We start from the raw sequence: 12,410 nt of genomic DNA, 5'->3' as shown, positions 1-12,410 counted from the left end.
TATTTCCTATTCATACAATAATGCCAGACAAAATAGACTACTACAGGGTAAATAGACACCGGCACATGTGGGGAGACTCCTTAAGCCCTGTACTATTATTTAATCTCATAAGGCAAATATGCAAAATGCATATACGTATTGCATATTTTGCTTATTTTATGCAAATATCTGTGAATTTTACATATTTATAAAAAAAAATGCATAAAATGCATAAACGTCAATTTATTTGGATTTGAAGACTTTTAAACAATATTTAGCTAACCCTAGATAATGGTATGACTAAGAAATTGGAAATTACAATATTTATTTTATTTCAATATTTTATTCTTTAATATTACCGATAGTATCTATAGATATTATAGATACTAGAGTACTATAGATGGATAGAACTGACTGGCGTAATAGACTTGGGAAAGTCGAGGCTCTTTTATAGAGCTGTAGTAGTACCAATTATTATGATGACCTATTAATACTACCTAGTATTCTTGGAATTGTTGTAGCGATTATAATTACGTAATTAAAGGGTGTTTTAAAAGTTTATTGTTTAGTGTGTGGCAAAATTGAAAGTACTAAATATTTAATACTTGTTCTATATTGGATATGTTATTTAAAATATTTGAAAACATTAATAAAACAGAAATAATATAATTAAATTTTAATATAATACGAATACCCATTTATGTATATTTTATTATAAAATAAATATTATTATTATTACTATTACTTATTTTAACTATTGCTGAAAGATCAATGACTGTTATGCAATAATCGTGCAGTTATTTGAATCGAATGTCTTCTATTGATGCTTTTAGTTTAAGATAATAAAGAAATCGGTTCTTACTGTAGTTATTTATATTAAAAAATATATTACAGGTTTCATACGAAAAGAAATTTCAGATAGATCAACATGTAAGACTGCGTCACATTTAGCCTAAAAAGATAAAACTAAGTCTGTTTTTATCTTAACTTCTTTAAAAAAAAAAATATTGTAAATTGAATATTCCATTCCAATGATTGGTCTTCTAAGCGATCATATCTTACCAAACTCCTATTTAATTTCATGCAAGCAATTAGAAAAAAACCGACTCTGCAACAATATCACGTTTTCTACAAGAAGCAGGTATCATTTTTTTTTCTTTCTGTAGCTGTTCCTAAGCATAAGTTATGGCTTTTTTTTATCCCGGACAAGTTTTATACATGACAAAATTTAAAAATATTTTATACCAAATTAATACACGTTACTTGTTTAGCACATTCATGGAACTAACAGAATTGCGGAAGATATTAGAAGAAAGTTATCTTTTGTAAACTCCCTGATATCAAGCATAAAAAAGTATTCCTTAAATCTCCTAGAATTTGAAAGAATTTTAGAAGGAATTTAACTTTCAAATTCAAAATGCTTTGAAATATTCTACTTTTACCAGAAGCCGTTCTAACACTATAAGAACATAATATTGGAAACCGCTTTTTCTATTCAGACAATTTCGTAGATTTAAAAAATATAATTGACGCTTTAACGGATAAAAGTTCCCAATCTCTGCTAGATGCTAAACAAATTTTTAAAAACAACGTTTTTTAGCAACAACTTTCATCCATTAAATCAAATTTTAGTTTACTTCAAAAAACTATTACTCAATTGAGAATCATCACAGTTGTGCTTGGTACAAAGCATAGTATTGTTGTGAATTTATTAAAAGGTTCAATATTTATAACACTTACGGATTTAATTTATTTCTTTATTTATATTAACTTATCTGACAAATTTATATATATCCGTACGTTACAAATTCGCGAGCGCGGGTCTTGAGAATTAACTGGCCCTCCATATAAAAATGTTGTATTTATATACGAAATCCTGATATACTAGAACAGCATCGAAAGATCGAGAAGCTTAGCCGGCTCATTCACCATAATTTTGGTTCTAGACTTCCACCGAAATTTCTACAATAAAACAGAATAATTAGTCATAAAAGTTAGGCCAGTATATTTATCGTAACATTGCCCCCCTCTTAAAAGATGGTTCCTCCTGGAACCTTGTCGGGACTGGAACCGGAACTGTATGCTGGTATCGGCAACTGGACCCTCTTTTACAACTTCCAGTTGTATAAAAATGACAAGGGACGGTTTTCTCTCCGCACCAGTAACTATGCGGATTGCAACAGACTAACACCTGGACTTCGGTGTCTTTAAAGATCTCCTCCACCATATTTCGGATAACCCTCCAATCTAATTGGCGGCACTCCAACTTTGACATGGCTAACTTTTGCACGTCGGACTCTAGTACGTGCTCTCTCAATTGAAGTAAGGCTTCCCATACATCTCGGTAGGTAGGTTGGTCACGGGCAGTGTCTTTTGTTACCAGGTAGAAAAGGTAACGTGATGCATCTTGGAGTTTCAAGGTTTTACCGGGAGCTGGCACCTGGCATTGAAGTTCTGCAACTCGACCAAACTTCCTTCGAAAGACGGATGCCAACCCTGGTGCGTCTTTGATACTGGCCGGGATGGTAAGGGCCAGCGAGTAGTCATCGGGGAGCGCGAGTAGATCTTGCTTTTCTTCAGTGGTAACACCATGTCTTGCTTTACCGGTACCTCCATAGGCACCCATGAATTCCTCAAACGTGAGGTCAGACACGTCTTGGACTTGGTTTACTTCCACTTCTTCATCTACGTCGTGGTCACCTTCGAAAGACGCCAGCCGGTTATGGTGTACTATCATCGGCTTTCCCTTCGGAATCTTGCTTATTCGGTAGATGACATCGTTGATCTTCTCCATAATGAGGTATGGACCTTCCCAAAACTGCTGCAATTTGGGAGAACAACCTTTTCGCTTCTTGGGATTATACAGCCATACTTTGTCGTTCTTCTTAAAGCAACCCTTTTCGGCTTGTGTATCGTACCGTTTCTTCATTCGGTCGCTAGCGATCTGAAGGTGGGAACGGACCAACTCATCTACATCGTCCATTCTTCTTCGTAATTCGATCACATAATCTTTACCTGCTACATCTTCTCCAGGTCGACACCCAAATTCTAGATCACAAGGTAGTCGCATTTCGCGTCCGAATAGGACTCTGGCTGGTGTCTGGCCCGTTGATTCGTTAACAGCAGATCTGTAGGCCATTGTGAAGAACGGAAGGTATTGGTCCCAGTCTCGCTGATGATCGGACACCATCTTTGTCAAATACTTGCCAACTGTCCTATTCATTCGTTCTACCATACCATCCGATTGCGGATGATACGCGGTAGTTCTTGTTTTCTTCATGCCTAGTCTATCACATATTCCTTGGAATAGATCACTTTCGAAGTTCCTGCCTTGGTCACTATGGATCTCCAAAGGCACTCCAAATCGGCTGATATATTCTTGGATCAACTTATCTGCAACGGTGGCGGCCTTCTGGTCTGGAAGTGCGTAAATCTCGACCCACTTACTGAAGTAATCCATTACTACCAGCATGTACTTGCCTCCATTTTCACTTTCTGGAAATGGCCCAGCGATGTCCAAAGCTATTCTTTCAAACGGGCTTCCAACATTATATTGTCTCATAGGAGCTCTCCTTTTTCGGTAAGGCCCGTTACTCGTGGCACAAATAGTACATTTCTTACACCAGTCTTTTACATCGTCGGAACTGTTCATCCAATAAAACCGTTCCCGAATTCGCTGAAGGGTTTTCCTTACACCAAAATGCCCTCCCGATGGACTGTCGTGTAACTGACGAAGTACTTCGGCTATTCTGCTCTTTGGGATCACCAACTGTCTTCTCTTCTCTGAACCGTCATCATTTTCCAGGACTCGTTTAAGCAAGCCATCTTCGATGATAAATGAGTCCCACTGGGCCCAATACGTCTTAACTACTGAGCATAGGTTTGATATTTCCTGCCAAGGTGGTCGACGGTTTTCCTCTTTCCATTTTCGGATTTTCTGTATAACTGGATCTCTCTCTTGTTCTTCCCTGATCTTAGTAGGCGTCCAGTCGTCGTTGACAATCGTCGTTCTTAGCACTGCTGCTTCCTTGGATTCCGTTTTGTTGCAGTGGGAACACTCTGCTGAGCATGGCCTTCTGGAAAGAGAATCAGCGTTTCTGTGGCTAACTCCGGCCCGGTGCTCAATCTTAAAATCGTATTCTTGGAGTCGTTCGATCCACCTGGCTATCTGACCCTCTGGATTCTTAAACTGCATCAACCACTTAAGGGCGGCATGGTCGGTTCGGATTAGAAACTTTCTTCCATAGAGGTATTGATAGAAGTGCTCTACTGATTTCACTACTGCCAGAAGTTCTCTTCTCGTGACGCAATAATTCCGCTCAGGTTTTGAAAGAACTTTACTAAAATATCCGAGGACTCGTTCCTGTCCTCCTTGAATCTGAGACAGCACTCCTCCAATTCCCACATTACTTGCATCTGTATCTAAGATGAACTCTCCTTCTGGCAGTGGATACCCTAAAATTGGTGCTGTTATTAAATGCTTTTTCAAGGTCTCAAAGGCATTTTGGCAGTCTATATCCCAGCGGTATTCTCTTGCTTCCTCTGTAAGTCGCGTTAATGGCTTAGCGATATCTGCAAACTTCTTAATAAACCTCCGGTAGTAAGTACATAGTCCAAGAAAACTTCTCACTTGATGTTTGTCAGTTGGTTTTGGCCATTCCTTAATAGAATCGATTTTTCCCTTATCCACGGCCACTCCTTCTTTACTGACTATATGACCCAGATAATTGACTTTACCTTAAAATAGCTGGCACTTCTTGGGGTTTAGCATCAATTGGGCAGCTTTAAGTCGATTAAAAACGTTTTCTAAATTCCTCAAATGATCTTCGAATGTCTCCCCCAAGACGATTATGTCATCTAAATAAACCAGGCATGTTTTCCAAGATAACCCTCTCAACACATTTTCCATAAGCCTCTCAAATGTCGCAGGAGCATTACAAAGTCCAAATGGCATAACGTTGAATTGCCACAATCCAGATCCTGTGGTGAAGGCTGTCTTTTCTTTATCGACTGGGTCCATTTCTACCTGCCAGTATCCAGACTTTAAATCTAAAGTAGAAAACAATTTACTTCCAGCAAATGTGTCCAATGTGTCATCGATCCGAGGCAGAGGATAACTATCTTTCTTGGTAACGTTGTTCAGCAAACGGTAATCCACACAGAACCTCGTCGTTCCGTCTTTCTTCTTAACCAGGACCACCGGAGAGACCCATGGGCTCGTAGAAGGTTCTATCACCCCGTCTTTCTTCATTTCCTGAACAATCGTTTCAGCTTCCTCTCTCTTCGCCTGTGGTAATCGTCGAGCTGTTTGACGAATTGGCTTAGCATTACCAGTATCAATTTTATGCTTAACAACGGTAGTTCTTCCCGTCTTTCCTCCTTTCGGTACGAAAATATCACGATACTGCCGAAGAAATTCCCTTAATTTCCTTTTCTCCATCTGATTTAGAGACTGTCCTGCAACTGCAACCATTTGGTCGAATTTGTCGTTGGAATTATCAGATGTTGTCGCCTGACGGATTATGGATGTCACAGGTACACAAGTTCCTACTTTTGTCTCTTTCTTTATGGTCACTGGGTAGTCGTTGACATTGATAAGTCTCACAGGAATTTCTTTAGCCGAAGTCACCAATTCCTTTCCAATTATGATTCCACGGCCAACCTCATCGTCGTGGTTCCAAGGCTCCATCATAACAGGTCTCCCTTCGTCTACAATTCCCTGTAGTCGCGCTACTATGATCGTTTCGCTTCTCGCAGGCACGACTGTATCTTCTGTAATGGCTGCTTGCACAGTGTTGTCATTATGTGGATGGAGAAATACCTCCTCGTTGCCAACTTTGATTACCTTATTCTTAAAATCCAATTGGAATCCATGCATATTCATTACGTCCATTCCTAATATAACATCCTCTTCGATGTCAGCAACTATAACAGTATGGACAAACTTTTCTGCCCCAATTCCCAATTGTACCTGGATTTCTCCATGAATGTTGGCATTTTCACCTGTAGCGGTCCGAAGTCGTAACCTCGTTGGTAACAGTTTCTTTCGGCTGTTTATAACTGTCGGGCGTATAATGGTTCTGGTCGCTCCGGTATCCACCAACAACGTATGTCTTTTACCATTTATTTCTCCATCTACATATACACTATCTTCACGACATTTCAAAGAAGCTATTAGTATGAGAGGGTCTTTGGAAAAGTTCTGGGTCGAAGCTGCCCCCCTAAGGCTGACCCGTTCTAGTTTTCCTGATGGTGAGTTTCTTGATTTGCGTCGTACCTAGGGTGCTTACAGGAGCTTCGCACGTGTCCTATTTCGCCACAATTCCAGCATCTGATGGTCTTCGTTTTCTTATATGTCATGCTTTTCATCATATTAACGAGCTGGTCAAGTTTATCTTCATCTCCTTCCTCTTTTACAGTCCTAACTTTACTGTACCCGCCAGAGGCCTGCGTAGCTGACTCGTATTCGAGAGCGGCGGATAAGACATCAACCAGCGTCTTGTGACGAGCTAATCGTAGTGTTCTCTGCATTTCATGATCACGAAGACCATCAATAAACGTTTGAACGGCCAATTTTTCCATCATGTCTTCGGGAGCTGTTGGATAAGCATATCGTACTAATCTGGCAATATCTACCTCATATTCTTGAAGAGCCTCATCTTTCTTCTGTCTACGATTTTTAAGCTGCGACTGATATACATGCTCCAAATGTTCGTGGCCATATCGCATATTTAACCTCTTCTTCAGTTGTTCGAAATCATCGGTCTCCTCTACGGCTATGGTCTGAAGCACATCTAAGGCATCTCCTCGAAGAGCGATAGTCAGGTTTACAGCCTTTTCTTTTTCAGACCATCCATTCGCTCTTGCAGCTGATTCGAACTGTTTCATGTAGTTGTTCCATGACGATTTTCCGTCGAAAGTTGGGACTTTCACATGGACAGAACCTCCACTTCCTTCAAATTTCGGCCGTATTTCCAACTTACATTTCGTCTCGTCTTCTTTTATCTCCACTGTAATCGGATTGTTACCTCTCTCTGCTGTCCCTGTTTCTTCCATCTTCCTTTCCATCTCTTTAATCTTTTCTTCGAAGGCCAACTTATCGGCAGCAACTTGGTTTTTTAACGAAGATATTCTATCGTCCAGGGCAGACATCTCACAAGTGACTTTAGAGATTTCTGAAGAGATGTTAGCAGAAACTTTGCTTTCCAGGGAAGAAATCTCGTTAGAAACTTTGCTTTCTAAAGAAGCGATGTCGCCGGAAACCTTCGAAATATCGCCAGAAACTTTGTTCTCTAATGATGCGATATCACCGGAAACTTTGGCTACATCACCAGAAACTTTGGCTACATCACCAGAAACTTTGGCTACATCACCAGAAACTTTCGAAATCGACGAGAGGACAGCATCTTCAAATATATAAGTCTCTGGATCTAGTCCTTCTTCTAGCAAAGCGTTCTTTAGTCGTTGGACTAACTCAGCCTTTTTTCCGGTGGAAGCTAATTCTCTGTCTTCAAGATGTCTTCTTAAATTAGTCACTGTCAGCTCATAAATCGTAGCCATTTTCACAATCTATTTTATATTCACTTGTATTATTATTATAAGTCTAATTTATGTTCGATCCCACTTCTGACACCATTTGTTGTGAATTTATTAAAAGGTTCAATATTTATAACACTTACGGATTTAATTTATTTCTTTATTTATATTAACTTATCTGACAAATTTATATATATCCGTACGTTACAAATTCGCGAGCGCGGGTCTTGAGAATTAACTGGCCCTCCATATAAAAATGTTGTATTTATATACGAAATCCTGATATACTAGAACAGCATCGAAAGATCGAGAAGCTTAGCCGGCTCATTCACCATAATTTTGGTTCTAGACTTCCACCGAAATTTCTACAATAAAACAGAATAATTAGTCATAAAAGTTAGGCCAGTATATTTATCGTAACAGTATTAATAAAATCAATTAGATTCGCTTGTCATAATATTAAAAGGGACACTGGAAAAGTTATTTTTTTTAAATTTGTTCAAAAAATAATGGTTTTCAGAAACTTACTGAGGTAGCTGACGTTCTTGTTGTAATTTTTGCGAAGAAATAAATTTAGAAGAAAATATTATTCTGAATTTAAAGATGCTCCTATTACATCCGTTAATGTGAAAAGAAGTTTCACAATTTACAAATATATGTACACTGATAGAAGCCATAAGTTTTTATTGGAAAATTTTGAAAAATATTTATCAAAATCATTTATTGTTTCCATAATTCTAAGGAATAGTATTTTATTTTTTTACTACTTTTAGTACAATTAATTAAGTAGTACATGACAATTCTCTACTTAGTTTTTAAATTTATGTTTATTGTTTTTTAATTATTAAAATAGACATTAATTAATATACCATTATTAAATATATGTTTCCGTTGGCAGTATGAATATTTTCTAAGAAGTGCATATTTAATGCATATTTTCTAAAAGAATTGCATATTTAATGCATATTTTTCAGTAAATTAGTGCAGTAGTACAGTAGTACTCATAAATCTACTGGTAATAACTGAAATTATTAAAATCGTGACGAAAGGTATAGGTCATACGTTATAAGATGCGAAATAAAGTATTTACGATCCTGTGATATGCAGAAGATGCCCTACTAATAGCAGCAAATGAAGACAACTCACAAATATTAGTCCATAAGCATAACATAATAGCAAAGAATCTAAACATTTTAGCCAGAAAACAAAAACAATAGTCAATAGCAAAGAACCAACGACATTCTTCTTCTTGATGTGCCTATCCGTTACGAATGTTGGCGATCACCATGGCAATCTTTATCTTATCTGCAGCAGCGCCGAAAAGCTTCACAGATGTTGTATTGAACCAAATTCTGAGGTTCTTTAACCAAGATGTTCTTCTTCTTCCTGGACCTCGTTTTCCAAATATTTTTGACCAAAACCAACAACATAGAAAATATAAATTGAGAGAACCGTCAATTTAGACATTGAACAGATTAGGGAAATCGACTATTTAGGCATTACACTATTCAGTTAGGGTGATTGGAAAGCAGAGCAAAAAGAAACAAATACATAAAGCCAATAGAGCAGAAGAGGGTCTAAACAATACAATCCACATCAGATACGAGATCTGATACATCCAAAACACAAAGAATGCTAGAGAAAACAATGAGAATACGTACTAAGAAGAATCACAGAAAATACACTGAGGAATCGATAAAGAATTGACTAAAGCATAACAGTACGTAAGGTGAAAAAGATAAGCGAGTGGATGCTGAATATGGAGAAAGAATGGAACAATCACACAAGCACAATGACAGACGATTGGGTAGTCAAGATAGCAAGAGACAAATTGCTGTTAGGTAGAAGTGTGGGCCGACCATGGAAAAGATGGAAACACAGTATGGAAGTATATTCCAAGATAACAAACAGGCAGAATTACCTAATGAGAGGTAGAAGAAGAAGAAAATTGAATTTATAAAAAATAAATATGTTATATGAGTGAAAAATTTTTAGTATAAATATAGATTTACATTCAATCAGATTAAACTGAGCCATATTAAATGGGACAAAATGAGATTAGCATGTTATACTATGCCAACGACTCGGTTCTTGTAGCGGACAACAAAAACGATCTGCAACGACTATTAACCAATTTAATAAAACTGTCAAATTGGTCAATATGTTAATGTCGTACGGAATACGAATACGAACAATAAAAGGAGCAAAAATTTCAAATTGTCTATACAATACAATACCAAAAGCAAAAACAAAATATTGAGTTTAGTGCTAGTTCAAGTATCTACCAGATAGATTTAAGACCTATCACAAAAGAGAAACTAGACCAGTGCAATTAACAACCAAAATACTACAACGTAAACAATAGAAATGCGATCGGTAAACACAAAATGTCAATTAAGTATGGATTTAACAGCAACATTTTATTCTCTTATTCAGATGTAAAAATATTGCGTATGGTCTATCATTATCTGAATTCATGATGAATGTAGACCAAAATCTATATCTATACCTTGCGTTGAGTGTCCATCCGTCCGTGTGAAGCCGAAAATATTAATTTATAATTATGCATTGGCGAAAAACAAGAGATCCAAAATTTGAAAAGTATAACTAAAAATCTAATGGTGCCATGTATGTTCACCTGTTTCTTAATATATTTGTTATACTCAATACAGAAAGATAAAAACATATTCCTGCTTTTATTAATTTATTTAATAATATCACTTATTTATCCCAGGCTGGGTGTTACTTTAGTAGATAAAAAACGAAAAACAGTTGTTTTAAAGAACTAAAAAATCGTGTATGAACTATCATCGACTTATTATTTTCCAATCGGCTTTTCAAAAAATTTAAACATTATAATATTTTTAGGTGTTTTTGGATTGAAATTTCTGAACTTTTATATTTACTAGTAGTACCTATATTAGAAGTCCTGAAGATTGATGTATGTTTGTATTTGTAAATATCTTCTTCAGTATTGACAAATGATTTGTTCCTACATTATTAAAGTTCAAATATAAAGAGCTGTAGACTTACCTAATAAACAATCAAAATAAAACGAAACATGAACAAAAACTTAACAGTTCTTAAAAACAGTGTATTCCAAGACACAAATCAAAAGTTCAAATTCTTAAACACAACGTAAACAGGGGAAGGTTGTAGAATCAGGCCAAGCACACAATACAAGTAATAAGTATTTCACATTCTATCCGCATACATGCACTTCCACGATTCCGCTGACTTTAAACGACGATTAAACGGAGCGTCGTGAAGCACGGAACACCGTGTTGAAATCACGGAACACAAATGTACAATGAGTGTAGTAGAATAGGAATGATCATATAAAATGATTACCAGTACTTTGCCGGTCGTACAAGGATCTAGGTGACGAAGGTCACAAAATGAGACAACATTGCCACTCACCATTATAAATCCGAACGTACGTTAAGACATTGCTAATAATAATACTTGAGTTTTTGTTATACGAATTTAACCATAAACAACCCACATAAAATTAGCTGTTAAAATACGTTTTACAATAAACCGATTTACACTACTTACACGACTACGTGTGTTAGGTATACGTCTTGATCTATAGATATGGAGAATAAAGTAGACTTTACACTACATGATTTTATCATGACAATATCATATGAGATTTGTTATGATTCCTCGTTTCTATGATGTTTTAAAAAATCGTGTTTACACTGCATGATAAGTTATGACATGATATGAGTGACAATGAGTGAGGTTTTATTGATTTTTCTTTTTGTTTATGGTCATAGAGATATTAGACACAGTATAGGTATCAACTATTAGATTTTGAAATCATTATAATGGAAAATAAATCTTTGATTGCATTGGCTTCCCGACTTTTAATAATAATACGCCGGCAACAACTGCGTACAGCGTACAGCAGTAAGAAGAAAAAGATCAGACGCCTTTGGGCTCGCAGGTGGCTCTTACGAAGAAATCGTGGACAGGGTATATTAAATTTAGTGTTGATATTATACCAAATTAAAAATAATTAATAAAGAAACTAAACTAAAATTATGACTAAGAAGACTATAAAACACTAAACTAAGAATAAAATAAATAAATAATAAAGGAAATCTTATTGTTTCCCTTTTTTGTTCTTCCATTTCCTGGCTATTCTTGCCGTATGTTCTCTCTCGGTCTTTCTTTTGCCTGCAGGTGAATTGGTAGTACTCACGCTATGACCTGCAGAGCTACAGTCGAGGTCATCCGGTGTGCGTAGACGACTCTTAACAAAGCTTTTCATTGTGTTTTTGCCCATATTAATTTATACTTTTGTTTGTTTTGTACTTATTGCCATATTGGTGAAGCACATAAAATTGTCGAGTAAATAACTTTTATGAGGATTCGTCTTTTTTCTGCATTAGGTCCTGCTATGTTAGGCATAATTCTTACTAGTGCCGCAGTTCTTTAATCAGCCTTACTGAGGATATATTTGATATATTCACTAAATATTTGGTTAGAATCAAGCATGACGCCCAAATATTTTACCTTTTTTACTGGAAATATTCTTTCTTCTTCCAGCATAAAGAAGATATGATCCCTGTCTCTTGGACCTTACAGTATAATTGCCTCTGTCTTTTGTGAAGCTAACTTTAAATCTCAGTTTTTCAACTAAACTTCAACTCTTTCTAATAGAGTATTTGCCGAGTTCATGATTAGCCAATTATCATTGAACTCTCAAGTACTACAGTCGTCTGCGTATACAACGGCCTCTATTCCTTCTCCCAGATCTTCTTCTAGAATGTCGTCATACAAGATTTCCCACAGCAGCGGTCCGAGAACCAAGCTCTCTAGTACCGATGTCTCCATTAAGTTGCCCTTTGCTATGCTTATTTGTCTTTTTGTGAAGTATTCCTTTA

At 36.6% G+C, this 12,410-nt stretch overlaps 1 protein-coding gene across 2 annotated transcripts in view; it reads right to left on the bottom strand.

The window, feature by feature from the left end:
• LOC140443526 (dual oxidase maturation factor 1-like) overlaps positions 1-12,410 on the bottom strand; it is a 297,352-nt gene that overhangs the window by 167,581 nt on the left and 117,361 nt on the right. Inside the window, exon 1 of one of the 2 annotated variants that reach the window (XM_072534839.1) lies at positions 10,549-10,853. The exons of the other annotated variant lie outside the window; for it this stretch is intronic. The gene's annotated coding sequence lies outside the window, so the exon portion shown is untranslated. Of the gene's footprint in view, positions 1-10,548; positions 10,854-12,410 lie in introns of those variants that run through there. 2 annotated transcript variants of the gene reach the window in all.

The sequence above is a fragment of the Diabrotica undecimpunctata genome, chromosome 6 (assembly GCF_040954645.1).
Source record: "Diabrotica undecimpunctata isolate CICGRU chromosome 6, icDiaUnde3, whole genome shotgun sequence".
NCBI classification, from domain to species: Eukaryota; Metazoa; Arthropoda; class Insecta; order Coleoptera; family Chrysomelidae; genus Diabrotica; species Diabrotica undecimpunctata.
The sequence above is the reverse complement of the archived record's forward strand: the minus strand, read 5'-3'. Positions and strand labels throughout refer to the sequence as shown.